This window comes from Carassius carassius, chromosome 27 (genome assembly GCF_963082965.1).
Source record: "Carassius carassius chromosome 27, fCarCar2.1, whole genome shotgun sequence".
NCBI lineage: Eukaryota > Metazoa > Chordata > Actinopteri > Cypriniformes > Cyprinidae > Carassius > Carassius carassius.
This window is the reverse complement of record NC_081781.1, coordinates 10022947-10048659: the sequence shown is the minus strand read 5'-3', so window position 1 is coordinate 10048659 and position 25713 is coordinate 10022947. Positions and strand designations below refer to the sequence as shown.

The 25713-nt window shown below is 36.0% G+C and overlaps 1 long non-coding RNA gene across 2 annotated transcripts; it reads right to left on the bottom strand.

Annotated features, from left to right (window-relative positions):
* Positions 1–320: 320 nt before the first annotated feature.
* Positions 321–25016, bottom strand: LOC132106677 (uncharacterized). Of its 2 annotated transcripts, XR_009424178.1 has the most exons (7): positions 24865–25016; positions 23351–23488; positions 14998–15234; positions 14055–14160; positions 4174–4217; positions 3401–3537; positions 321–337 (listed from the first exon to the last, which is right to left on the bottom strand). It is a non-coding gene; the product is annotated as an uncharacterized LOC132106677 (long non-coding RNA). The 2 variants fall into 2 exon arrangements; XR_009424177.1 differs by lacking the exon at positions 4174–4217 and having other exon boundaries at positions 24865–25012.
* Between the last annotated feature and the right edge of the window lie 697 nt (positions 25017–25713).

The following is a 25713-nucleotide window of genomic DNA, read 5'->3' as shown; positions in this document are numbered from 1 at the left end:
TTGCCTTTGTATAGAAGTAAATACATAGTAAATACATTTATGTAACAGTTAAATGTAACAGTAAAATAAACTTTTCAACTGGACAAAAAAATTGATATTTAACAGAATCTACAGGCAGAAGTTGGTCAAAGTATTTGGCACAGGTGTCGCAGGCATGCAGAAAGTCGTGATCACACAGGTGGGCTTTTTCCAGCACATGCTGATCCCTTTCCCAGAACAGTTTATGAAGCCAGGTGGCATGTACAGCACCAGAAGTAAGCATTCCACCTCCCTTCTGGGGGATTCAAGGGGCCAGATTGGAGATTGACAGGACGTTCTGGCTTCTTATAGTCCAGACCTAAAGAACAAGACATTATGACTTCAGCAACATATAGAATACAGACTAGGGCTAGTTGCCACACTTTCTTCTGCAATTAATATTTCTCAGGATGGGTGAGTTCAATGTCTTTAATCAATTTCTATACAGGCACATACCTTTAAGTCTACAAAAAAAAAAACTATTTTGCACATTATTCACCAGTTCCCTGAACATGCTGGCCTTTTGTGACCATGCTGTCACAGTATGGGGCAATTTGACATACTGGAATCTACTATGTGAAATTTGAGAATACTTTCTCCATCTCTGCTAATTCAAAATTTATTGGACATTTGTTTTAGTTTCAAGTGTTTATGTGGCTTCTATTTGTGTCAATCTATGTGAATAGGTGTAGACTTGGCATGCCTCCAGGATATATCAAGTCAGACAGACAACATTACACTGACACACAAGGCCTCATCAGGGCATTAAATATTGAAACACCTGCCTCTGAGAATGGGCCCATCTCACGACAGGGGCCAGAAGGGCATTCAACACACACACACATACACTCTAACAGACAGGGATGTGAAAAAAAGGTGCTATCTCTCTCCCTTGGGTTGTGGCAGATGCTATGAACAGTCTTTACAGGTCTGTCTGGGAGCATGTATGCGACAGAGTGTGTTTTCAGTGCCTACTTAGTGTAAGTGTTTAAAAGGGAAGGTATATGAGTTGAGACAGAAGAGAGTGTGGTTTGAAAATTCCACTCCTGTCCTCTCAAAACACTCTCTCCAAGATTATCAAGTTTAAACAAGCAGACATCATTAGTTCAAACTCTTTTCAGAACTACTGTACACTGAGTCAAAAGGCTGTCTTATTTAAGGTACTTTTATGATATTTAAAAAGTGACACAAATCAACTCAGAACCAAAATATTTTAGTATTAGACTATGAATAAGCAGCGTACACTGTTTAAAAGTTTGGCACTGGTAAGATTTTTTTAAACACTTTTAATAGAACACTCTTACACTCACCATGTCTGCTTTAAGTGGATTGAATATGGTAAAAACAGTGATATTGTGAAGAAATCTTACAATATTTATTTTTAATAGTATATGCTAAAATGTAATTAGTTCATGTGACAGCAAAGCTGATTTTTATTTATTTATTATTACTTCAGTCTTCAGTACCACATGATTCTTCAGTAATCATGCTTCTATGCTTGTAAACAGATGATATTTAAAAGGATACAGTAGTTCACCCAGAAATGAAAATTCTGTCATCAATTACTCACCCTCATGTAGTTTCAAATCCATAAGAATTTCATTCATTTTCAGAACACAAAGTAAGATATTTTTGATGACATCCGAGAGCTTTCTGACCCTGCATAGACAGCATTGCAACTACCACATCCAAGGCCCAGACATGTAGCAAGGACATTGTTAAAATAGCCCATGTGACATCAGTGGTTCAACCTTAATTTTATGAAGCTACGAGAATACTTATTGTGTGCAGAGAAAAAAAAAAAAAAACAACTTAATTCAACAATTGTTCTCTTCCATGTCAGAAGGACTATTTTAATGATGTCTTTACTACCTTTCAGGTCCTTGAATGTGCTAGTTTGTTGCTGTCTATGCAGGGCCAGGAAGCTTTCAGATTTCATCAAAAATATCTTAATTTGTCTTCCGAAGATGAGCAATGGTTTTACGGGTTTGGAATGACATGAGGGTGAGTAATTAATGACAGAATTTTCATTTTTGGGTGAACTTTCCCTTTAATGTTTTTTGTGGAAACTGTGATACATCTTTTTTCTGGTTTCTTTGATGAATATAAAGTTCACATATACAGCAATAACTTGTAACAGAAATCCTGTGCATCATAATAAATGTCTTTACTGTCACTTTTAAAAACCTAATGCATCCTTGCTCCATCTAATTTAAGTCAAAAAGAAAAAGAAAAAAATCTTACTGAACCAAAATTGAACAGTAGTTCTCTCTGTCTCGCTATATATGTGACCCTGGACCACAAAACCAGTCTTAAATTGCTGGAGTATATTTTTAGCAATAGCCAAAAAAACATTGGGTCAAAATTATAGATTTTTCTTTTATTCCAAAAATCATTGGGATATTAAGTAAAGATCATGTTCATGAAGATATTTTGTAAATTGCCTACCCTAAATATATCAAAACGTAATTTTTGATTAGTAATATGCATTGCTAAGAATTCATTTGGACAAATTCAAAAGCCAATTTTCTAGGTATTTAGATTTTTTTTGCACCCTCAGATTCCAGATTTTCAAATAGTTGTATCTCGGCCAAATATTGTCAATAAACCACACATCAATGGAAAGCTTATTTATCCAGCTTTCAGATGATGTATAAATACGCAATTTCAAAACATTTACACTTAAGACTGGTTTTGTGGTCCAGGGTCACATATTATGTGTATGTATGCATATTTACATTTATGTATTTTAAGCAGACATTACTAACTGCAGGCACATGTAATCATATTTAGAACTAATTATTGGGTATGCGCACCAGTTGTGAATCTGGATAACATTTCACATAAGTACATAACTCTCATGCAGTTATTAGTGAATGATTCCTGTTAAGTTTGCTATTATCACCTGCATCCCATGCAATGCCCCAATACTGAGAATACTACAATCTCATGTTCTTCACAATAATATTTATTTTCTTATCAGAAAAGAACAAAAATGCATTGTATGGGGGCTAATTAACATTCCTCTTACTTTCATTGGCACCTTCACAGCTCAGTGACCCATTTCCTGTTGCTCAGCTGGAGAGAGATGTGTCATTACATGGGAAATTTCTGGTTACGGTGTTGATTGACATGCTTGCAAGCAGGAGCTAATTTATCGCTTCATTTGTGTTACCAGGTCACCTAGGTATCGACTGAATCCTCTTTTCTTTAAAACGATTTCACAGTAATTTCACTGCCAGGCTATAACCAATGTTTTTTCAACACAGGCTTTGTTCATAGTGTAAAGATTTAGTTTTCAAATCTGATCTTTAAATATGACTACCAATTTGGCAGTGATGAAATCTGATCCATAAGATTTAAGATTTTGGCTGTTACTCACCAACAGCAATAGTTTTGAGCTTCTTGAGCAGTTTGAGGTATTTAGTCATGTGCATGTAGAATTACTCTGGGTCTGTCTTTAGGGTCTCAAACAGGCCCAGAGCCTCCATTCTGTACTCAATGTCTTTGGTGGAAAGCCTGAAGGAAGAGAGAAATGAGAGATGGATGGAAATGCAAGACTGAAAGGTGAGAGAATTGAAACAATGAGCTCTCGTAACCAAGGTCTGTTGAAGCAGTGATCACTCAACCTTTGAAAATTGCTTGTAGAGAATCAATTAAGGCAATGCACAGGCATTTTTCCCCCCAATCGTCCCCCAAACCAGATGAGGTACATTAAGGTCATAGTTAATACGTTGTGATGGCCCACTTGTGCTGGAGAATTGATTTTGTTTAATCTAAAAGAACTTCGCCAAACTACTTAAAGGCAATTAAACTTTATTCACTGTGGTTTGACCACTTCAGGACCAAAAAAATAATAACTTTCAAGCAGTGAATTATAGCCTATGGCCAGCGTTTACCGACCCACAATAAATTTGATGTCAGGTTTGGATTCTATGGGTGTCATGTTTTATGTTAACGCTGCTCTGATTTCCATAATTTATCTCCACGGTGACTTCATAAGCAGGCGAGCGGACTGGCCCTCCACCTCGCTCTAATTGAATGGCTTTTCAGTAAAGATAAACAGCTTTACTGCACCACGGAAATATCGCATAGCAATTCTGATGCATGGAAATGTTTTATAGAGTTGGGTTATCAATATATTACTATGCGAACCTTCAATGACTGCCAAGTCCATTCATCCAGCAGGTCTGCTGATGCTGTACGTGAGGGCGTAAGGGGATGGAGAAAGAGTCGTAGACAGAAAGAGAGAGAAAAGACATAAAAAGCATGCTGACTCGCAAACAGGACAGGAAATAAAAGATGGAGTCAGATAAGTGGGTTGCGCAGACCTCCACAGGGGCAGAGAAAAGGGCCACTTAAAAAAAGTCTTTGCTTCTGTATTTTCTGTTTGCACATTTTTAACATTGTTATTGGCATTTTTTTATTATTGTTTTGGACAATGCAAGACAATGATCTGAAATGCAAGCATGTCTATAAGAGAACAGCTGAATGGAAGTAAATTCTTAACATAAACTCCACTAAAACGCTGATGGAGGAACCTGAAATGGGCTAGCATGCTCATAAATACAAATGCCACAAATGAAGCAGTTCTGCAAATGAGAAAAAATATTAACAAATAACTACACTAAGTATTTTGGTGCTGTTATTGCTGATAATTGCTTTCATTAATGGATACATGAAACATGCAAATGTAAAAATGTATTTAATATAAATCTCTGTGTTTTTTTTTTTTACTTTTACGCATTCATAGGTTCTGGTTGAAGTTCTAATTACATTTAGTGTAAAAATATGCAAAAAAATACATGGGAGCGCAGCACTGCAAATGAGATACTATAAGACACTTTACTTCCAGACTACTTTCTATAGAATATTAGAGGCATAAATCACGTTTCTATTGTTAGAAACATGGTGTCAGTAAGATTTGTAAAATGTTGATTTTAAAAGTCTCTTATTTGATTAAAGGTACAGTAAAAATAGCTAACTTTCAAATATTACACATTACAGTAACCGTTTTATATTTTAATATATTTAAAAATGCTATATTAAAGCTGAATTTTCAGCAGTCATTACTCCCATAAAGAAATCATTGCAATATGCTGATCTGATTATGTTTTCACAATGGCGGCCTATGGCACTTTAAATCCAGTGTTGGGGAGTAACTAGTTACATGTAATGGCGTTACGTAATTTAATTACAAAATTATTGTAACTGTAATTACAGTTACAGTTACTAAGAAAAAATGAGTAATTAAATTACAGTTACTTATGAAATTTTTAACGATTACAAAGGGGATTACATTTGAATATTTACACACATCCACATACAGATTTAACTGATTTCTTTCCCAAATTGCACTGACTATTCTGAGACATACCGCCCTAATAATTTCCGGGATGCGGAAATACAGTCTGGTTCGTAGAATCCAGTCATAAAAACGAAATGCCTAACGCGGACGGAATATGCCACATTTTGGATGACTAAATCAAAAATAGGTCAGTACACTTGAATCAAAACATGACATCGACTAGTGTCTGTGAATATTAAGCCCCAAAAATGCAATATATGACTTGCACATTCTGCGTGTCTGTGGAAATCAGGTGCGGACTGGACACCGGGAGAACCGGGACAATTCCCGGTGGCCTGGCAGTCGATTTTGCCCCACTATTTAATATCATTATTGTTTAATTGCCTGCCGAATGTACTAAAGCGATCATATGCGAATCCGCCATTTGATAATTAAATCTCTAATAAGTCATGAATTGTTAGTCATGACTCGCGCGCTCTCCGCGCCGCTGCCAAACGGTTTGGATCAGACTCAGAGTAATCAATGCGAGAGAGAATATAGTGGACTGTGGAAGCGCACAGCTGGAGCAGAGAAGCAGAATTACTGTTCAGGGTTTCAGGTCAGTTTCATCTGTAAAGATGCTTTTTTTGTCTTTGTTTTTTTATTTAATCAAGCAGCAGCACGTTGCTCATCAGTCATCACTCAAAATACTATATAAAGGACATCATTATTATCTGTTGTAATGTTACAGTAGTAATTTAGCTAAAAAAAAAATCCGATTTTTTTTTTATAGGTTTAGGGGGAGCTAGGACAGTCAACAACACAACCCTTATGAAAATTAACATTTTAATATTTAACTATAAATCCAGAGAAAATGGTTACTATTGTTTAACTGTGATAACCAAAAATGTAAAATTATTTTACAAATGTATTTATTTAAAAATAAATACAAATCCATTTATTTTACTTTTATATAGGCTAATAAAAGCATGGTAATTTTTTGTAAGGGAAAAACATGACTCGTGTACAGTATTAGGATTTTTCTATAAAGATATTGTAGTATTGTCGAGTATTGTATTGTAAAGTATAGTTTTGTTCAATCTTGAGTATTAAAGTCATGAGAGAGATGGATAACAGGGCAAAATAAAGAGACTGAAGAGAAAAAATTGAAGTGAAGGTGCAGTTCAGGAGAGAACTTTTAATTATTTTGCCTGTCCCCAAATTAAAGATTTAAACCTTTTTTATGTCAGGTCCATACAAAAAATAGTTTTGTCCATGAATTTGTTTGTATGAGTTTGAATTTTCCAGTCTGAATTTTTTTCCCAGTCCGCCCCTCCTGTAAATTAATGGCAAAGACATGGTTTAATTTACTACACATAGGCCTACTGAAGCTCGCAGTGTTTTCAACCACTGCTGCCTCAATATAGGAGTACACGAGCACATAAACATAATTTCTAGAACTGCTCTGTGTCACTTCATGTGCATTTTACTTATTTTGAGAAAACTATCATCATATACAAAGAGACAGCACTTTAAAAAAAACACCAATGTTTCAGGAGTTTATTACACAGAATACGTCACATGCTTATTAGATAACTGTATTTAAGTTGATGTATATGCTTTTATTTATTATTCTTTAATTTTCACAAATTTAGAAAAGTAATCAAAAAGTACTCAAAAGTAATTAGTTACATTACTTTAATAAAGTAATTGAAAAAGTTCCACTACTATTACATTTTAATCAGGGTAACTTGTAATCTGTAACCTATTACATTTCCAAAGTAACCTTCCCAACACTGTTTAAATCACCTTGATAAGTCCAACACCTATTTCAATAAAAATTACTATAAAAATGTATTTCTTTGTTTAATGACCAGAAGGACACTTTTACATTACAGAACTAATGGGTTTGAGCCTCTGTGGCATCCCAGTGTGCCACTGTTCTAGACAAAACACACAGAAACATTCATAGAGTACAAACAGGTCTTAGAATGTGTGTAGGTAAACACTATTCCTGCATGTTCTTATTGTGTTACAGCTAATCATATTCAGCGTTAATTGAACAAAATGAGTGAGCAGCAGGGTGCATGTGGCCATTTGGACAGAGATCAACCCCTATCCATTGTCTACAGATCGTAACCAGGGTTCTAAATTAACTTTTTTGATCACCAGCCAATGTGGCTGGTAACTTTCTAAAGTTACCAGCCAATCAGAATTTCCACTAGCCATTTTTTTTTTTCGGTAAAAATAACAAATTATGAGTGCCACTGAATGCATTTGATAATTTTATTAACATTGTTGGCATGAAAAACACATATAAAGTACAATGCATACAACAAAATATACACTGACTCAAATTTAAAATTATTAGTTCCCACCACGAAATTGCTTGTTTGTTTTTTCTTTCACGTAACTTACATGCAGCAATCCTGACAAAGCATTACGACATTCTTGTGATCAAACACAGGCCATTCATGACCTGTCAGCCATTTGACATTAAATTTTCTTTTCTTTGTTTCTCTGTCCGTAATACGGAGCCCCGCACGTCACCTGTAGGAGAAAAAAATCAATCCGTGGCGACGGTTTTGCAATCCGTCCCTTCAGTTTATAAACCGTACTCACGAATTCATAAACCGTTCCCTCGGTTTAACCAACCGTGCCCACGAATTCCCAATCCGTGCGCTCAGATTTTTTAAACCGTACCCTCGGTTTTTGAATCCGTAGGCCTACTCACGAATTCATAATCCGTGCGCACGCTTTCGCAATCCGTTCCCACGGATTTGTAAACTGACACGCATTTGTGGCCCCCACCGGCAGATTCATTTCTGTTTATTAAACATTATTTTTCATAGTATCCAACGAGACCACGATCAGCATTCACAAAATAGTCTTCTTTTTAGCGTTTATTTTACATTAATCACCAATAGGATAAGACACAGCCGCCTGTGTTTTATTGCCAAAAAATTAACGCTAAAAAGAAGAAAATAAGGGTAAAAAGCAAAACAAAACAAATAATATGCCGTTTATGTTTTCATTCCTTTTCTCTCTAACTGAATGCAATGTTATTTTTGGCCTAATTATTTAATAATAACATTAACAGTGAAACTGTTAACTCCGGCAGGTGGGTGGGGTGGATGGAGCTTAGTATAATAAAATCACAAAAATAAGTCTTCATGTTAAGAAAGAATTGTACACAAGCATTTCCAAAACTGTCAAAGGTTATTTAGAAATAAAGCAATTCATGAATTATTTTATGACAAACATTTTTACTTGTGATCATTGTAATCATTTATTTAGCCTACAAATTAAAATTATAAAAATAACTTTCTTTTTATTTTTATCATTATTATATACTATTATACAGGTTATGCATAAGAATCTTTTATCCAAAACAACTTACAAAAGAGGAAAAATAATTACTCCAGAGTCAGTCACAATGGCAGGTTTATTGTACAATAATAATCAAGTGCTATTATAAGATTATCACAAATTTAACAAGATTTTGATGCACATCTTTCTTGTTAAATCTTTGTATTCCACCTCGTACTACACTTGATAGAGAATCACTTAAGACACTTTGCTGTAGACCCATTCCACATAATAATATTCATTAAAACTGTATGTTAACACGTAGGAGCTTGCTGCATGAATCTGTGAGTACGGTTTACAAATCCATGGGAACGGATTGCGAAAGTGTGCGCACGGATTATGAATTCGTGAGTAGGCCTACGGATTCAAAAACCGAGGGTGCGGTTTACAAAATCTGAGCGCACGGATTGGAAATTCGTGGGCACGGTTTGTTAAACCGAAGGAACAGTTTATGAATTCGTGAGTACGGTTTATAAACTGAGGGGACGGATTGATTGTTTTTTCTCCTACAGGTGACGTGCGGGGCTCCGTAATATCCTCATCCCCTGCCTCGTTCCTCTTTTCGCCCCCAGAAATCTGTCCCAACCACCACCGCATTTAGTTTAATCTTAATTTTTTTCTTTAATAGCTAACTCCCTCCTCTTTCAGTCTATGTTCCCTGCTCTGGCTCCATTCGTTCTTCTTCCTTGTGTTTTCTGATGGACGCTCTATTCGTTTCCATGTTTTTTTGCGCTGGTTTAACTGCAAACTGCGTGCAGCCAATGGGCATATGAAACGTCATCACGTAGCTTTACAGCACAGTGTTCATGGGAAATGTAGGAAGTGCTGCCAGGGGGATAAATGACCGAGAACAGAGCCTCATGCCATGGATCACCAGCCAAACTGGCTAGTAAGTTTTAATTAACACCCGCCAAAATTCATTTTAACCCGCATTTGGTGGGTTGGCGGGTGTTAATTTAGAACCCTGATCGTAACCCCTATAGACCTTAACTTATGTTTAATGGATATGACTATATTGGCTGGAGGCAAAACATCCAGGGGCAAGAAAGAGCAATGCAGAGAGAAGAATGCAACACAAGCTGGAAAACAACAACAGGCCAGAACAAAGTGAGGAAAAGAGAAAGAAGATAGCAGAGACAAAACAGGTAGGACAGAAATAACAGGAAGGAAATGCGGCAGGGGAGAGATAAATAGGGAAAGAGGAGCCTCTGACTGCAGTCTGCTTATTAACACAGAATAACTGCTTTTAACAGGATCAATACTTCACTAAACACAGCAGCCATTAATCCTGTCTCCTCCTGCAGTTACAAACCCAAGAACGGATAAAGGGTGTATGTGAGAGACACAGAGGCAGAGGCTGAATTCAAACTGAATTCTTCACTCAAGGGCCGACTGAGGCTGACCACTGATCACTGACCCTTTTCAATATATATGTTTATTATTATAAAACCAAATAGTTACAGTCCCCTAATTTGATTGGTCAATCAACAGTCCAACAGCATACAGGGTATATTAGGCTACAAATCTATTTGTGTGCCTCCATCTTGGGTTTAAAATTTATGTAAACCTCAGCTTAATGAATAAAATAGAAAAGAAAGCAAAAAAGGTATTTTATGCCACCCCCCCCAAAAAAAATGTCTGTCCAATTTAACATAGTAATTATAATCTGGCTCAAAACACATTCATCTATATAAGATAATGAATTATATGGCAGTCAGTTTAGTGTCTGAATCATGAATTTGAAAATAAAATGGAATGGAATAAAAACCCATTTGATGCCTTTCATGTAGAGTTTGGTAAGTGTATCCTCAGTATGGAGGGTTTATTGGGTCAGATTATAAAATAAAAGTCTAAAACTAAAAGTCTTAAACCAAAACTAAAAATCTAAATTTGAAATTTAAGGTCCAAGTCGATAATTAATTTGGTATTTAGGATTGGGCATTTTGTATTTAGGATTGGGCATTTTCTATTTAGGGTTGGGCATTTGGTCATTTAGCCATTTAGGATTTAGGATTGGGCATTTAGTGATTTAGGATTGGGAATTTGTTATTTAGGAATGGGCATTTAATCATTTAGCCATTTAGGATTGAGGATTGGGCATTTGGTGATTTAGGATTCGGAATTTGTTATTTAGGAATGGGCATTTAATCATTTAGCCATTTAGGATTGAGGATTGGGGATTTGGGGATTTAGGATTGGGCATTTGAAGATTGAAGATTGGACATTTGAGGATTGAGGATTGAGGAGTGTATGCAAATTAGGAGGCGTGGCCCAATTACTGGAGGCTGGGTTTGAAATGGCTGGTGTGCAGAGGAACCTTATGGACAGCAGAGGGAACTCCCAGTGCTAAGGAGCACACTGTAATGAAACCAAAGGGAGCGAGTGATCGGCTTGAGCGAGGACTGTGTGATAACTTCAACTTAATGACAGCTTTGTAACATTTGTCGCCTCAAACACAAAGTCACCAGTGAAAGGAGTGCTATCGGTCTGACGACGAGAAAGCAGCAGACAGTGCAGCAGGTAAGATGCTAACATTAGCTACTAGTTATATAAGCTGATATTGCTAACATGCTTTAGTAGGGTATTATTATATTGGCACATGCTGTTTGGTTTTTTTAAACTGCGGTTAACCCCTCTGACATTAGTAGATTTGCCACTAGATGGTCTTGTTTCTGTTTTTATTTTATTTTTTTTGCTATATAGCCTATATATATTTTATAAAGATTGTGAGAGAAAATAAATTAGGCTTGTTCGACTTGAACCGGCGCTGCACACTGTAAGACCGATCGGTTTATGACATCAAAGTACTGCGAGAGCAGAGCGATTCAAAAGCTTAAGGAGCGTCTACTCTCTTTGATGTCATATGTCGTGTGTGTGTGTATGTAAATACTCTATATATAGCAAAAAAAAAAAAAAAAAAAAACAGAAACAAGACCATCTAGTGGCAATGTGAAAGGAGTGTATCTACTGTGTCTACTATGTCAGAGGGGTTAACCGCAGTTTAAAAAACAAAACAGCATATCCCAATATAATAATACCCTACTAAAGCATGTTAGCAATATCAGCTTATATAACTAGTGGCTAATGCTAGCATCTTACCTGCTGCACTGTCTGCTGCTTTCTCGTCGTCAGACCGATAGCACTCCTTTCACTGGTGACTTTGTGTTTGAGGCCACAAATGTTACAAAGCTGTCATTAAGTTGAAGTTATCACACAGTCCTCGCTCAAGCCAATCACTCGCTCCGTTTGGTTTCATTACTGTGTGCTCCTTAGCACTGGGAGCTCCCTCTGCTGTCCATAAGGTGCCTCTGCGCTCCAGCCATTTCAAACCCAGCCTCCAGTATTTGGGCCACGCCTCCTAATTTGCATACACTCCTCAATCCTCAAATGCCCTATCCTCAATCTTCAAATGCCCAATCCTAAATCCCCAATCCTAAATCCCCAATCCTAAATGGCTAAATGATTAAATGCCCAATCCTAAATGCCCAAATGCCCAATCCTAAATCCTAATTGGCTAAATTACCAAATGCCCAACCCTAAATAGAAAATGCCCAATCCTAAATACAAAATGCTCTATCCTAAATACCAAATGCCCAATCCTAAATACCAAATTAATTTTCGACTTGGACTTTAAGTTTCAGATTTAGATTTGTAGTTTTGGTATAAGACTTTTAGTTTTAGAATTTTAGTTTATAATCTGACCCAATAAACCCTCCATACCTCGGGGCCCACAGTGCAAAAAACACGCTGGGCAGAATAAGGTCAAATCTGCATTGAAAAAGTAATCAAAGATAATATCTAAAACCGAGTGACCTCAAGTATCATATACAAGTTCCTAAAACCCATTAAATTAATTCTGGGAAGAGCCCATTCAGGTGGTCTACAGCATGACTAATATTACTGAAATGACTAACAAGAACCTGGCTTAGCCAAGTGATCAGTGCACAAAAATAAATGACTAAAACAAACTGCAATGTTATTTGGCTCCAAACTGAATATATGACAACAGGGTACCTGAGAAAAAAAAAACATGATTTGGTGCAGACTGAACAGTCAGGCTGGCATCAAGGCAAAATGGATAGAGACAAAGCAGTTGTCCAGAGAAAGCAACATCATTTTGAACTGACCATCTGTCCTATGTAGGATTCAGGAAAATTGTCCCACAGTTTGTCCTGATTACTGACTGCGATAAAACTCACATACAGTATGACAAAAGGGTTTAACTCTTTCACATTTTGAGTGAATATATATCAATAAATCTAGCCAAAAATGAGGAAAACGTTTAATAGACCAAATTGTCTATTGTAATAAAATAAATTTAAGCATTTATATAACTCTGCTGTGCCTTGTGACATAGTAAACAAAATCAACCATCAAAAAAACAAAAACAAAGAACTGGCCCTTTTTCAATGCCTTTGAAATAGCATTATATAAACATATCATATACAAATCATGGAAACTGAGTAAATAAGATAAACGATGCAAAATATGTGTTTACAAGTCCTCATCAGTCAGAAAAGCCTATTTGCTGACAAATTAGCAAACAGAAACCGCAATACAATAAAACTTTTGTGTAATTGCCAAAGTTGCTCAAACTCCCCCTGGTGCCACTCTCCTTTGATAACATCTTTGATGGGGGGGGATTTTAGAGATTTCATGTTCTACACAGAGCTACGAAAAAAACAAACCAACAAAATAAAACAGAAGCCTTGGGGATGCTAATGAGCACGCAAGGACTCTCACAAGCAGAAAAAAAAAAAAAAAAAAAAAAAACATTCACAGTAAATCAGTTTCACCCAAGCAATCTGTACTAAATACGCGAAGTCAAATGAGTGCATGTTTATGTGGAGGGAGGGAGAGAGAGAGAGAGAGAGAGAGAGAGAGATTCAGGGTGATTAAACCCGGTGAGAGATGGAGAGGGAGTTGATTAAACCAGGCTTTGAACAATGATTCAGCGACAAATTTACCGTGCAGCAAGCTCAGGAGAGTGGATTTTGTTTGTGTGTGGATTTTCAAAGCTGTATTAAACTGACTGCAAAACTATTTAAAAAAACAAAGAGCTTTCTAGCCTTTACTACTAAACTGTAGGTATGGAAAATTGCACAAACCGATGGCCTGGAAGCCAGTCTCTGCAATCGATCCGTGCAATCTTCTGTTTGCGCCTCTAGAGCACAGGGTTCGCAAGGTTCTGACCTGCCGGGGGCCTCACGTCAAGGAAATAAAAACTGTTACTCGTGGAAGACATTGCTTCTAACTGAGGTTTTGCAGGCTCATTTCTTTGAAAAAGTGTTGTGTGTGCAGTAAATCTTGAGTGTGAGTGGTGCTAAAGTCTGCTGTGTGTGTATGTGTGTGTGTGTGTGAGAAAGTATGAGTGTCTTACCCGCTATCACAGAAACTTGAGGTGTGTCATGTGCACTTCTCAGAGAGGGATGCTGTACTGCTGAGCCAGAGATCGAGAGATCCCATACACACTCTTATCCAATGTCCTAGATAATCAGGTAAGAAGAACAGATCAAATACAAGACTGATAAAGAGGAAGAAAGAAAAACTTAGACAGACAGACAGACAGATAGATAGATAGACAGATAGACAGATAGACAGATAGATAGATAGATAGATAGATAGATAGATAGATAGATAGATAGATAGATAGATAGATAGATAGATAGATAGATAGATAGAAAGAACACAGCTGTAACATATTTCTAACAATCCTGACCCGTCTTGCTCTGAAAGAATGTTTGATCCCTTTTCTGGTTGCTCTTGCAAATCAGATCTGGCCTGAGCTGCTGGAACTTCATTCTGCAGTTCCTACAGTAAGTATTGGCCGATGGCAAATCTTGCCAGGCTTTAGTCAACCCAGACCTGTGACTCCAGTCCTCATAAAACTGAGTCTCAGGCTCTGTAAGCCAGAACTCTGGTTTGGATCAAAAGATCAATCCTGAAACATGATCTTTTATTCTAGAGACCAGCGGAAAGTCATATTCAAAGGACAGCCAGATTAAAAGCTGCAGGATGTGTGTCATTCTCTTTCAACTCTAGACACATTCATTGTGAATGCCAAGCATCTGCAAAGTAGTAATCTAGGCAAAAGGTCACTTCACAATGTTATATTAAAGATAACTTTACCTTTAATGTAAAATATGAAAAATATTAAATAATCCAAGACGAACATCAATATACAAATATATACAAAACATATATGGAAAAAAATAAAATTAAATAATTATAATAATATATATATTATCTATTGTTCCCTTAAGGTCACTATATACTAGAAAAAGTAATGTTTTTTTTTTTCACTGTACACAGGCACACAGTACCTACTCCACCTGTCCCAGAATAGTCTCTTTCTTGTACTGGTTGTCGCTGCTAAATGTCTTCACATCAACTCCACGGCCGAGTCCCTGTAGCACCTGAGCTTGAGTCAAATCTGTCGGTCTCTCACTGTATAGTCTCAATTGACTAATCGGGGCCTGCAGTTACTCATCTCCCCAATCCCATCCAGCGTTGTCTTTTACATGCTTGGTCACAAGACGAATAAGCTCTCTAGGATCAGCCTACATGGAAACAAAAGTCAAAGAATCAATAGTGTTAAAACAAGCAGTGAGTAAGACTGCAAAAACAGTGCTTTACTATGCAAAGTAGAATCCTACTTGGCACATTCTCTCCATAAACATTAATCCAACTTAACCACAAAACATTCTATTTCCACGGTTAAACTAAATTGTGAATCTCAGATTCATAATGTGGTCTCACACTTCTCAACCTGTACAGTACACAGCCTCCATTATTACTGTACACTATTGTAATCGTTATGCTAAGTAAGAATTTGAATTCAGTGTAATCTAGTTTGCCACGAGGAGATATGAACAGGTTAAGAGTCTTGACAGAAAAACAGGATCTAGAATGATTACTCACTAATCTATATGGAAATTATTAAAACAGCATGTTATGAGTATAACAGACTCTGAGCACAATGACAAATAAAGTGTGTTAGGGAAGATAAAGCACAGAGCATGATAAAAGGATGAGAGAGATAGAAAAGACAGTGGTACCTAAGATGAACTAGTTTTGTCTTTTACTATTATTATTATTATTATTATTAATATTAAATAAAAGGTAACACTTTAGTTTAGGGACAAATTCTTACCATTTACTAATAGCTTATTTGCATGTATATTACTAGCATGTTTGCTGTTTGTTTTTACTTATTCTGCATGACCATATTTTAGAACCCTTAATGTACCCCATTCCCTAACAGTTACCTAACTATTAATAAGCTGCAAATTAGGAGTTTATTGGCTCCAAAGTCATAGTAAATAGTTACTTAATAGTGAAAATTGGTCCCTAATCTAAAGTATGACTTAATACAATTTTAAAAACAATTTAAATGTACTTAAAATTGCCAATACTATTAATCTTAATAAACAAATAATTATATTTAAAATATTGGAATTTGCATTAGATATAATATTACATATATTAAACACCTACAGTATATACATGTTACATTCAATATTGTTTATAAGCAGTATTTACAAAACAGTATTGTTTATCCTTACAATCAAACATTAACATTTGTTAAAGGTACCATGAGCTGCACAGATCCAACAATATACATTTATTCACTTATTCACTTAGCTGACGCTTTTATCCAAAGCGACTTACAATTGCCACATATGTCAGAGGTCGCACGCCTCTGGAGCAACTAGGGGTTAAGTGTCTTGCTCAGGGACACATTGGTGTCTCACAGTGGATTCGAACCCGGGTCTCTCACACCAAGGACATGTGTCTTATCCACTGCGCTAGCACCACCCCAATATACAAAAGTATTAAATGACAGAAAAAAATTATATATATATATATATATATATATATATATATATTGTGTTTTTAGCATTTCTATTTCTATCTTTTTATTGAATGTATTTTTAACTGAAAATGATTTCTTATTAGTTTTAATTAACAATATCAACACTGGTCTATCCTCACTGCATGCATGTCCTGAATGTAGTCAGTCAAAACTGAATTTACCATGTTGGCATCTACTACTCTGGCTACTTCTTCCAACTGACACACCATTCTTTAGGTTAGCTGCATTTAAAATAATTTTTTCACCCCACTGTCTGTGTCCAGAACAGACTGGTGACTCATTTTTAGGTCACCGGTTGAGAGACACTGATCTGTGGGATGCAGAAACGAGACATGATGGATGGATACGGCAAGCATTTGAACCTCCTCTCCAAGAAAAGCTCTTTCATGATGAAACCTCTTTATCCAGATATTCCCTTTTTTGTCTCTGCCTCACACTTTGTCTTTAGAGAGTGACAATCCAACCACAAGCAAGACTCAACCAGTAGTTTATCTGTCAATTCCCATCCATCTTTTGCTCTTCTTGTTGTTCACATCTGCCCTGTGTTATGTGTGCATGCAATTGGGTTCTCCGCGGGCCTTAGTGTGCATGTGAACTATAATAACTGACCTGCGGATGATGCGCTCAGAAATTCAGGTGGGTTTTAGATGGTAATTACCTCTAATGATGTTAAAAGACCTTTTTGGACAGGTTAATGTGCGGGGTTCACTGCATATTTGCATGTTTTTAGTCTGAAGTGCAGTAAAATAACAGGCTTATCGCATTTTGCATTCGCATCACATCTATTTATGATAAATGTCCTCAGGTGTGTGTACAAGAGTGCAGAGGTGGCCAGTTTAGTGCCTCCCCGTAGGGCCTCAAATATAATAATTGATCATTCAAATTTTACAATTACAATTTTTTGAATCGCAAATCAAAATAATGATAACTGCGGCATCTGAAAACACTCAAAAGGTTTGGGCAGAAAACTAGAGGGTGCTTACAAACACCTATTTAAATATAATGGGTATGCGGGTGGGCTGAATACGTACTTTTTGTGTTTGCTGTAGGCTATGATGAACGGTTGTGTACTCGGTGGCTTGCTCTCACCCTGACAATTATGCTAAACAGTGTTTTGATTCCTTTTCTCAAAGACAGAAGCGAGCAACTTGGCTTTGCCCACAAAAAATCCTGTAGGATGGGGTTTATTTAAAAAAAAATTTTTTTTGGAAATAAATAAATAAAAATCAAAGCATCGCCTACTAATGCTTAATGCGTAAAAAAAAGAAAAGGACCAAAAAAAAACAAACAAACATGAACATACTGTAGTGTACTGTTAAAAGGAACATCCATCAACATCAAATAAAAGGCTGATAACTAATCACCGCATCCTCGCTGGTACTCAGAATGCAATATTAAATTACAAGCTCGCACTGTGTATGAAAGACAGAGCACTGGCTGTAAATGCGTCAATCGTTAATAATGCTTTTATCAAGCAACAATATCTCTGTAAGTATATTTCAAAAACCAAAGGTAGTCTTTTAGCTGTCGTGCCATTTTATAATCATACAGGAGTTCTGTCAGTTATTCCACATTAGCGAATGAATGCGTGGTATAGTATGGGCTGGTAACTGAAACTTTGGCCATACAAACCCTTCGGGGGTGATTCATGAACTAATGTGTCCTGAGCAAGACATTTAACCGTAGACACTTTATGGAGATTAGGCGGATTGGATGCCAATGCGGAAAAAATATGACAGAAAATGGGTTTTATTTCAAATTCTTAATTCATTATTTCTTCACTATCTTTACCTATGATACTGTGTGACAGATTAGGAAATAAAAAGTAATGTTTTAGGGTATCGTACATGTAGTAAATTTATTAAAACTGAATCTACTACAGAAGATGATTACAAATAATAGTTTTTAATTTAATTTATTTTTATTTATGATAAAAATAAATTGATATAATAGTTATAAATGTATTTGAATTTAATATTTGATCATTTTTACACATATACACACACTAATGTCTAAAAGTGCTAATATATATTAGCAAGGACACATTTAATTGATCAAAAGTGACAAGGTTCAAAACAGCATATTAGAAGTGTTTCTGAACAATCTTGTTAACTTTTTTTCTGGCAGTTTTAATAAAATAGACTTTGTTTTTCTGTCAACGTTAAGAGTTTTAACTTTACACTTTACACTCCATTTATGTGTTTATAACATGGTATATGGAAAAATAACTGTTTGAATAATGTTTATATATAATGCTATATATAATATGCATATACAGCATAGCATATTGAAAGTGTTAATCTGTGTCAAATTTAGCAGAACAGAACCATGTGGAGTACTGCAGAAGAATTTTGGACAAAAACATCAGTTAGGTAGTTATTAGTAAATTAAGTAGACTAGAACAAACACAAACTATAATTCAGCAAAGACTAATACCTTTGTTTTAAACAAAGATCCATCTAAACATAAGTAACTTCAAAGATCGGAGATCTTTTCTCTGGATGAATAAGAATACATTTCCAAAGATGCACTGCTTTAATTTAAGACATGCGCTGCTTTCCATTTCAACAGACTCAGGAACAGAAAACAACACCCAGTTACGGGAGAAAACACTTGCTCACTGTTAGTGGGGCGTCACAGTACAACAGGATCACAGACTCATTCCTACACAGAGAACATAATTATGCACTTAGATTTGAAAGAAACATCTTGTTGGGCTTAATTTGCAATGCAAAGGCAGTGCGCCGTATAAGATGGAGCAGAATTCATCCAGAGGCCCGACTGCATGCTCCTACGGACCTACTTACTTTCAATAACAACACTTGCATGTGCTGCCTGTGATAGTGATGATGTCTGAGGGGGATCTGCTTGGAAAAAAGGGCAGAGAAAGCAAAGGAAAGCACAAGGATGGATGTGTGACAGGCGCGAGAGAGATTATGTGTTACGTGAGAGAGAACGAGGAGGTTTAAATTAAGAGAAAAGGACGGATAAATGGATTACCATAAAGGAAATAAGTGGAGAGAGGGAGAGAAAATGCAAATGAAGAGACAAATGAATAAAGACGGTACGAATTTAAGAGGTACAAATGTCGGGGGCGTTAGAGGCCTGTTGTACAGCTTGTCTGCCGCAAGACCATCTCCTTCAACAAATATCAGCAAACACCAATTGAAATGTCACTTGGAAAGAGAACAGATGAAAATAAAACACACAGAACATCGTATTCTTTCTCTTTCCATCAGCGGTAATGGATTTTCTCTAGCATTTAACCAACGCCACTCAGAGGTACATTACCATCCATTAAGAAGAGTGCGCATGTTCATGCGGATGTGTGAATTGCCATACGGTGTACAGTAAACACTGGCCACTTATTACCTCAGCTTCTCTTTAAAAAAAACAACAAAAAAACATTCTTAGTGCACGTGTGGGCAACAGCATGTGGCTGTGGATTCAGAGAACTGTAACCTTGAAAAGATCTACGAACAATCATTCCCTTCCATTAGCTTTCGTATTGCTCTTTACAGGGGCAAGCCATTTAAAGTTTCCAGCTCGGACGTCAAAGACATTGAAAAAAGGAACAAGCTAAATTATATACCTTAAGGGTCTGTCATTATTTTATTTCCTGCTGAGGCGCAATCGAAACACAGCTAAAAGGACATAAAATGGAACCAGACAATATACTTGTGACATGCATTATTTGAGTGTGTTTTGTTTATCGCACACTCCTGGAGCAGCCCTGGGATTAACTGCGGCGCTCAAGGGTGAAACAGTTCTCGAGTGCTTTAACATTTCTTTTTTCTTGTCCTTACACAGACTCACTAAGCCTGGTTTTTGACTGGAGACATACAGTATAGTTTGGCCGTCATCGCAGCTACATTACAAAAGTTTGGGGTCAGTAAAATTGTTTAAAGATTTTGAATGCTTTTATTCAGCAAAGTCATATAACATTTATATAACATTTATGATGTTACAAAAGGTCTTCTTTTGAACTGAAAATTCATCAAATAATTCTTTAGTTTACTGTTTACACAAAAACTATTAGGCAGCACAACTGTTATGAACAATGATGAAATGATAGTAAAAAAATGTTTCTTAAGCACCAAATCAGCATATTAGAATGATTTATGAAGGATCGTTTGGCGCTAAAGACTAGAGTAATAGCTGCTGTAAATCAGAGGAAATAAATCAAATTTATTTATCAAATTTATATATCAAATAAAAAGTTAATTTATATAATATAATATAATATAATATAATATAATATAATATAATATAATATAATATAATATAATATAATATAATATAATATAATATAATATAATATAATATAATATTTCACAATATTACTGTTATTACTTTTTTTAAATCAAATAAATGGATCCTTAGTGAGCATAAGATGCTTTTTCAAAATAAAAAATAATAAAAATCACCTTTGACCTAAAGTGTAAAAAAAAATCTGTTTTTTTTTTGTTGTCCCATTCGTAGGCAATGTTAATAGTAAGAAAAAAATAGCAAATTTTTAACCAGTTTTAACTCATAACTCCTTATTTCCCTACTTCAAAACATTTAAAGGGATGCTTCACCCAAAAATAAAAATGCTGTTCCTTCAAACAGTTCGTGTGGAAAATAAAATAATATATTTTGAAAAACATATATATATATTTTTTTGTCAATATAATGTCTGTCATTGAGGTTCACTGTTGTTAGACCCCAATATTCTTTAAATTTATAGGTCATACATGTTTGGAACAACTTGATGATAAGTAAAAGACAGTAGTAATTTTTAGGCCAGGTAAAATGCCACTTTGCACACTGAACACTTGATCTTGCTGCAAACAGTGACTTTTTATCTGTGATGAAACTTTGACAGAGCCACAGTGCTGCTTTATATTTTTCACACTGCGATATAATTACAAGAACATTTCCTTGTGTTTTTTGTCATCCAAGCTGTTCAGCCCTTAGCTAAGCAGAGAGCTGATAACTAAGTGACAGCTCTCAGAAAAGAACTGTGAAGACTCTGAAACAAACACAGACGGTTTCAAGCTCACAAAAGCAAAAGTTTAATGACTTGAGTTCAAAGAATTAGCTTGCAGGTCTAGTTCATTAAAACAAAATGTCTTCAAACTGTCAATCTTGTGTCAGCAGCAGCCAAATGTTTAAACTTTGTTTAAATATTCAAATACCAACTTCCGAATCATTGTTTCCTTTCCGTATTCGTCTCCTTTAAGCCATATTTTGTAAAACTTTGTGTGTACATATTGAAAATGGATTCACCATTAGTATACGCAATCTATTCTTCTTATTAAACCTGTTAGAATGCCAAAAGCTGTGAAACATTTGTATGTAATGTCTTTTGAGTTCGTGTCGACATCCAACACAAATTGACTTGAGCACTTCTAGGTTATCCTTCAAATTCAGTGCAAGGCTCTATGCTTACATATTTCACGAGTCAAAGTCTCAAAAATTTAGGGCAACAGTCAAAGTTCAGTTTTTTAATGAGTGTAGTGTAACATTAGTGTTACAAGCAGACCAGAAGTTGCCCTCCCTGAAGTCGAACTGGGGAAGAATGAAAATTGAAAGAAGCAGTGTGAACGGAGTCACTTTTTCATGATTTCCAGGATGATTCCGAAGTTTTGAACAAATATATAAAAAGTTAGAGTCGGTGGATAGGGGGAAAAATCACTCTGACTCAGCACTTTCCACCAATACAATACACTAGGTTGTCCATTTATTTTTTTTATAATAAAGGATTATTATTATTAAAATCTTTTTTAATAACTAGTACTCTGATGTATTTCTTATGTTAATGTAATCACTAGAATAACTGAAACCATTGTTTTCTTTTAACTGTTTCAAGCTTCATGTACAATACCATAAAATAGCTCATTTAATACTTAGTTTGACCTTCTGATGTTGACAATCAACCCTTTCAGAAAGTTAAGCACTTCTTTGCTCAGACTATTTGTGAAAAGTGCCACACAATTCTTATTGCATTACAATCATCATTACAATTACAGTTCTTCATAACCCCATGCTTCACACCATAAACCTGTGAGAACACTTCAAGCCTTGATGCTTGCTCATAATGCTTGATAGGTTTTATGAAGTGTCAGCCAACTAGCACATAGACGCTGACCTATGATGAGGATGCTATGCATACTAATATGTTGTTTTCGTGAGTCAGGTGGTCAAGGAAAACACGGTGTGAAAAGTGAAGACAGAGACAGTGTTCCTTGTTAAACAACAACTTTTAAAGTGAACTGAGAGGAGCATGCATCATTATAACAGAGAGAGAGAGAGAGAGAGAGAGAAAGAGAAAGAAAATGAGAGGAGATGAGACGAGAGTTACAAGAGGAATGAGAGGGAGAGATGCTAAGGTGCAACAGAGGGTGAAAATGAAAGATGGAATTATGATAATAGAATGGAAGAAGAGAGTAAACGGAGAAATGAGTAAAGAGGGATGTGGAAAGAAGATGCAAAAATTTGCAGGGAAGCAGTAAAGTGCTGTCATGTGTAATGCAGATAAACCTGAAATATTACAAGAAAAGAGAAAAAGAACGACACCGCAGGAGCTGTGTAAAAGAGACAGAGGGGGAATGTGCAGAGAAATGGGCAAAACAAAGAGAGAGAAAAGGCTGATCCCGTTTTATCGGTCTGGTTCAAGGTGAGAACTTGTATTGTATCGCTAATGGATTCTGTTCTTGACTCGTGTAAGTGTTTTGGAAACTTGCTAAAATGCCAGATAAAGAAGAATGGCTGTGGAATGGAGGCTGACAGAGAGAAAAGTGTATGTGCAGGCTTACCCGGCAAAGCGGGCTGCACTTGTCTTTAAAGCAGGATGCGAGGCAGGAGCAGATCTGAAGAGAGTAGTAATATGCGGCTAATTGCAGAGACAGTGCTGATGGAGGCTGCTTCTCAAAACACGTTTTAGCATCCAACACCTGAAATAGAAAAAGACAAAAAGTTGCGTTCACACTCTACGTTCACACTGCACACTAATCTAATTTGGTTTCCAAAATAGAACTTTAGGAACACTAGTGCATATACAGTACTGTTAAAACCACTGACTCATTTACTACATAGTGAATTTTACATAGTTTGTTATATGGGGGGTAGAGGGGGAGCAAAAACAAAAGTATTTTCATTAACCAAAATAAAAAATAATACAACTAGGAAAAACAAGGAGACTAAATTTGAAAACATTTTAATGACCCCAATATATGTATATATATATGTACTAAATATATACTAAATAGGGGTATCGCATTAACAAAAATCATGATATTCAAATGATAAAAAAAACAAATATCGCGTTAATTAGGGACAGTATTGGCGATATTCAAAAATTATTGGTACACATGCACGTTTTGCATAATGAAATATGAGGAGACTAAACGCATTTTTAAATTTTTCATGATTTCTATAGATATCATGATAGATTGTTATTATGATTTTTTTGACTATGATAATCATGTAGTTCAAAATCTGATATCGTGACAGCCCTAAGTAACTAAAAGTAAAACTGAAACAAAAATGAATAAAACTATATTTATATTTAAAAAACATTTTTTAAAAAGAGAGGAAGAGGGGGAAAATTAATTTTAAAAATACAAAAACTTTAACTAAAATGAAAAAGAATTTTTTTTTTTTAATAAACCTATAATAGTTACTCAGTGATACCAAAATAACATTGGTTCAGACCACAAAAATCAAAACACTGATTTTATTTTTTATTTTTCTCCATTTAAAAAAAAAAAATGTAAAAGTGACAAAAAGAAATGAACCAAAGGGACTTTTGGCACTTGCAGTAATCGCCATAATAATCAGGATAAGTACTTTGAGTGACTGGATGTCTCAGAAACTCGACCCATGAGGACCATCGAGGCTAAAGCAGTAGAGGAGGACAATGGCCACACTAACTGCACATCAATTTCAACCCAGCTTCACCTGATAATGAACTGAGAGGCATCACCGGGGACATGCTATCAATTGTAAGCCCATCAAGATTTTTTTCAGATTATTTCATCAGAGCATTAAACGATCTAGATCAGGAAAATGCAATAATACTTTGAAATGGAGGCCCTGGACATAACAGGACAGAGGCTAACTGTATTAGAATTCATATTAGATTTTTACCGACTTTTAAATGGTTTTATCTTTCAATTCCGAATGCTTCTGGCTGCAGTGAGAGAAACAGTTATGAAAAACCATAATCTGAGGCACCAGAGCTCAGGCATGCCCTGCTGCACACACGCACACACACACACACACACAGTCACAGAGAAAGAGAATCTGCAAATAGAGCAGTCAGACTCACCTGAGGTAAAGCTAGTAAATAGGCCAGGGCAAGTGTCATATCTTTGGGAAAAGCATCACTGGCCAGTTGAAGGAGCACTGTGGAAATGACAGAGGAGATGGAGAGAGAAAAGAAGGATGAATATTTCAGAATTATTACTGCAGAGAAGCAAGTCCTTGCTGTACCATTACATGACGTGACAGAAGAAAAAGAGAGGGAGGAAAATGAGCCGCTATGGCTCTCAATAGCAGCCTATAAACCTGAAATGTGAATGTGACAGCAATACAGAGAGTATGACGCAGATTCAGAGGACATATTCTAATCTTCTACCAAAATACCATTTTAAAAAACAATAAGTTCACAAGCAAAATCTCCTTAACATGTTCTAACCAGACACAACAAGAAGCCACAGAATATTTTGCTATTTGCTTGGTGACCATTTCTGAGGCACTGCAATAAACAGCCCCGCCCACCATGGAAACTCATTGGTCCAAAATATTGACACTCAGCAGTAAATTAACATCAAATACATTCTGATTGGTTGTCTAGTTGAAAAGAACAAACAATGGATCTATGTAACATATTACATGATTATTTTCTATGACAACCCTTGAATGTAGGCAATTATGAATCTGTAAACTTAAACTCACTTAACAGTGAACAAAACCTTAGAGGAATTGTGGCTAAATTTGATCAATTAGGATTTGACCACAAACACCCTGGGGGGACGATTGTAAACACTCCTTAAACCTGCAGCAACACACACGAGAACAATCGGTGCAAAGCTAGTGAAAAAATGTTAGCGTTCGAAAGCAAAGGCAGACTGCTGTGCAGACATGTACAGTTCCAGACTCTCAAACACGATTAGCA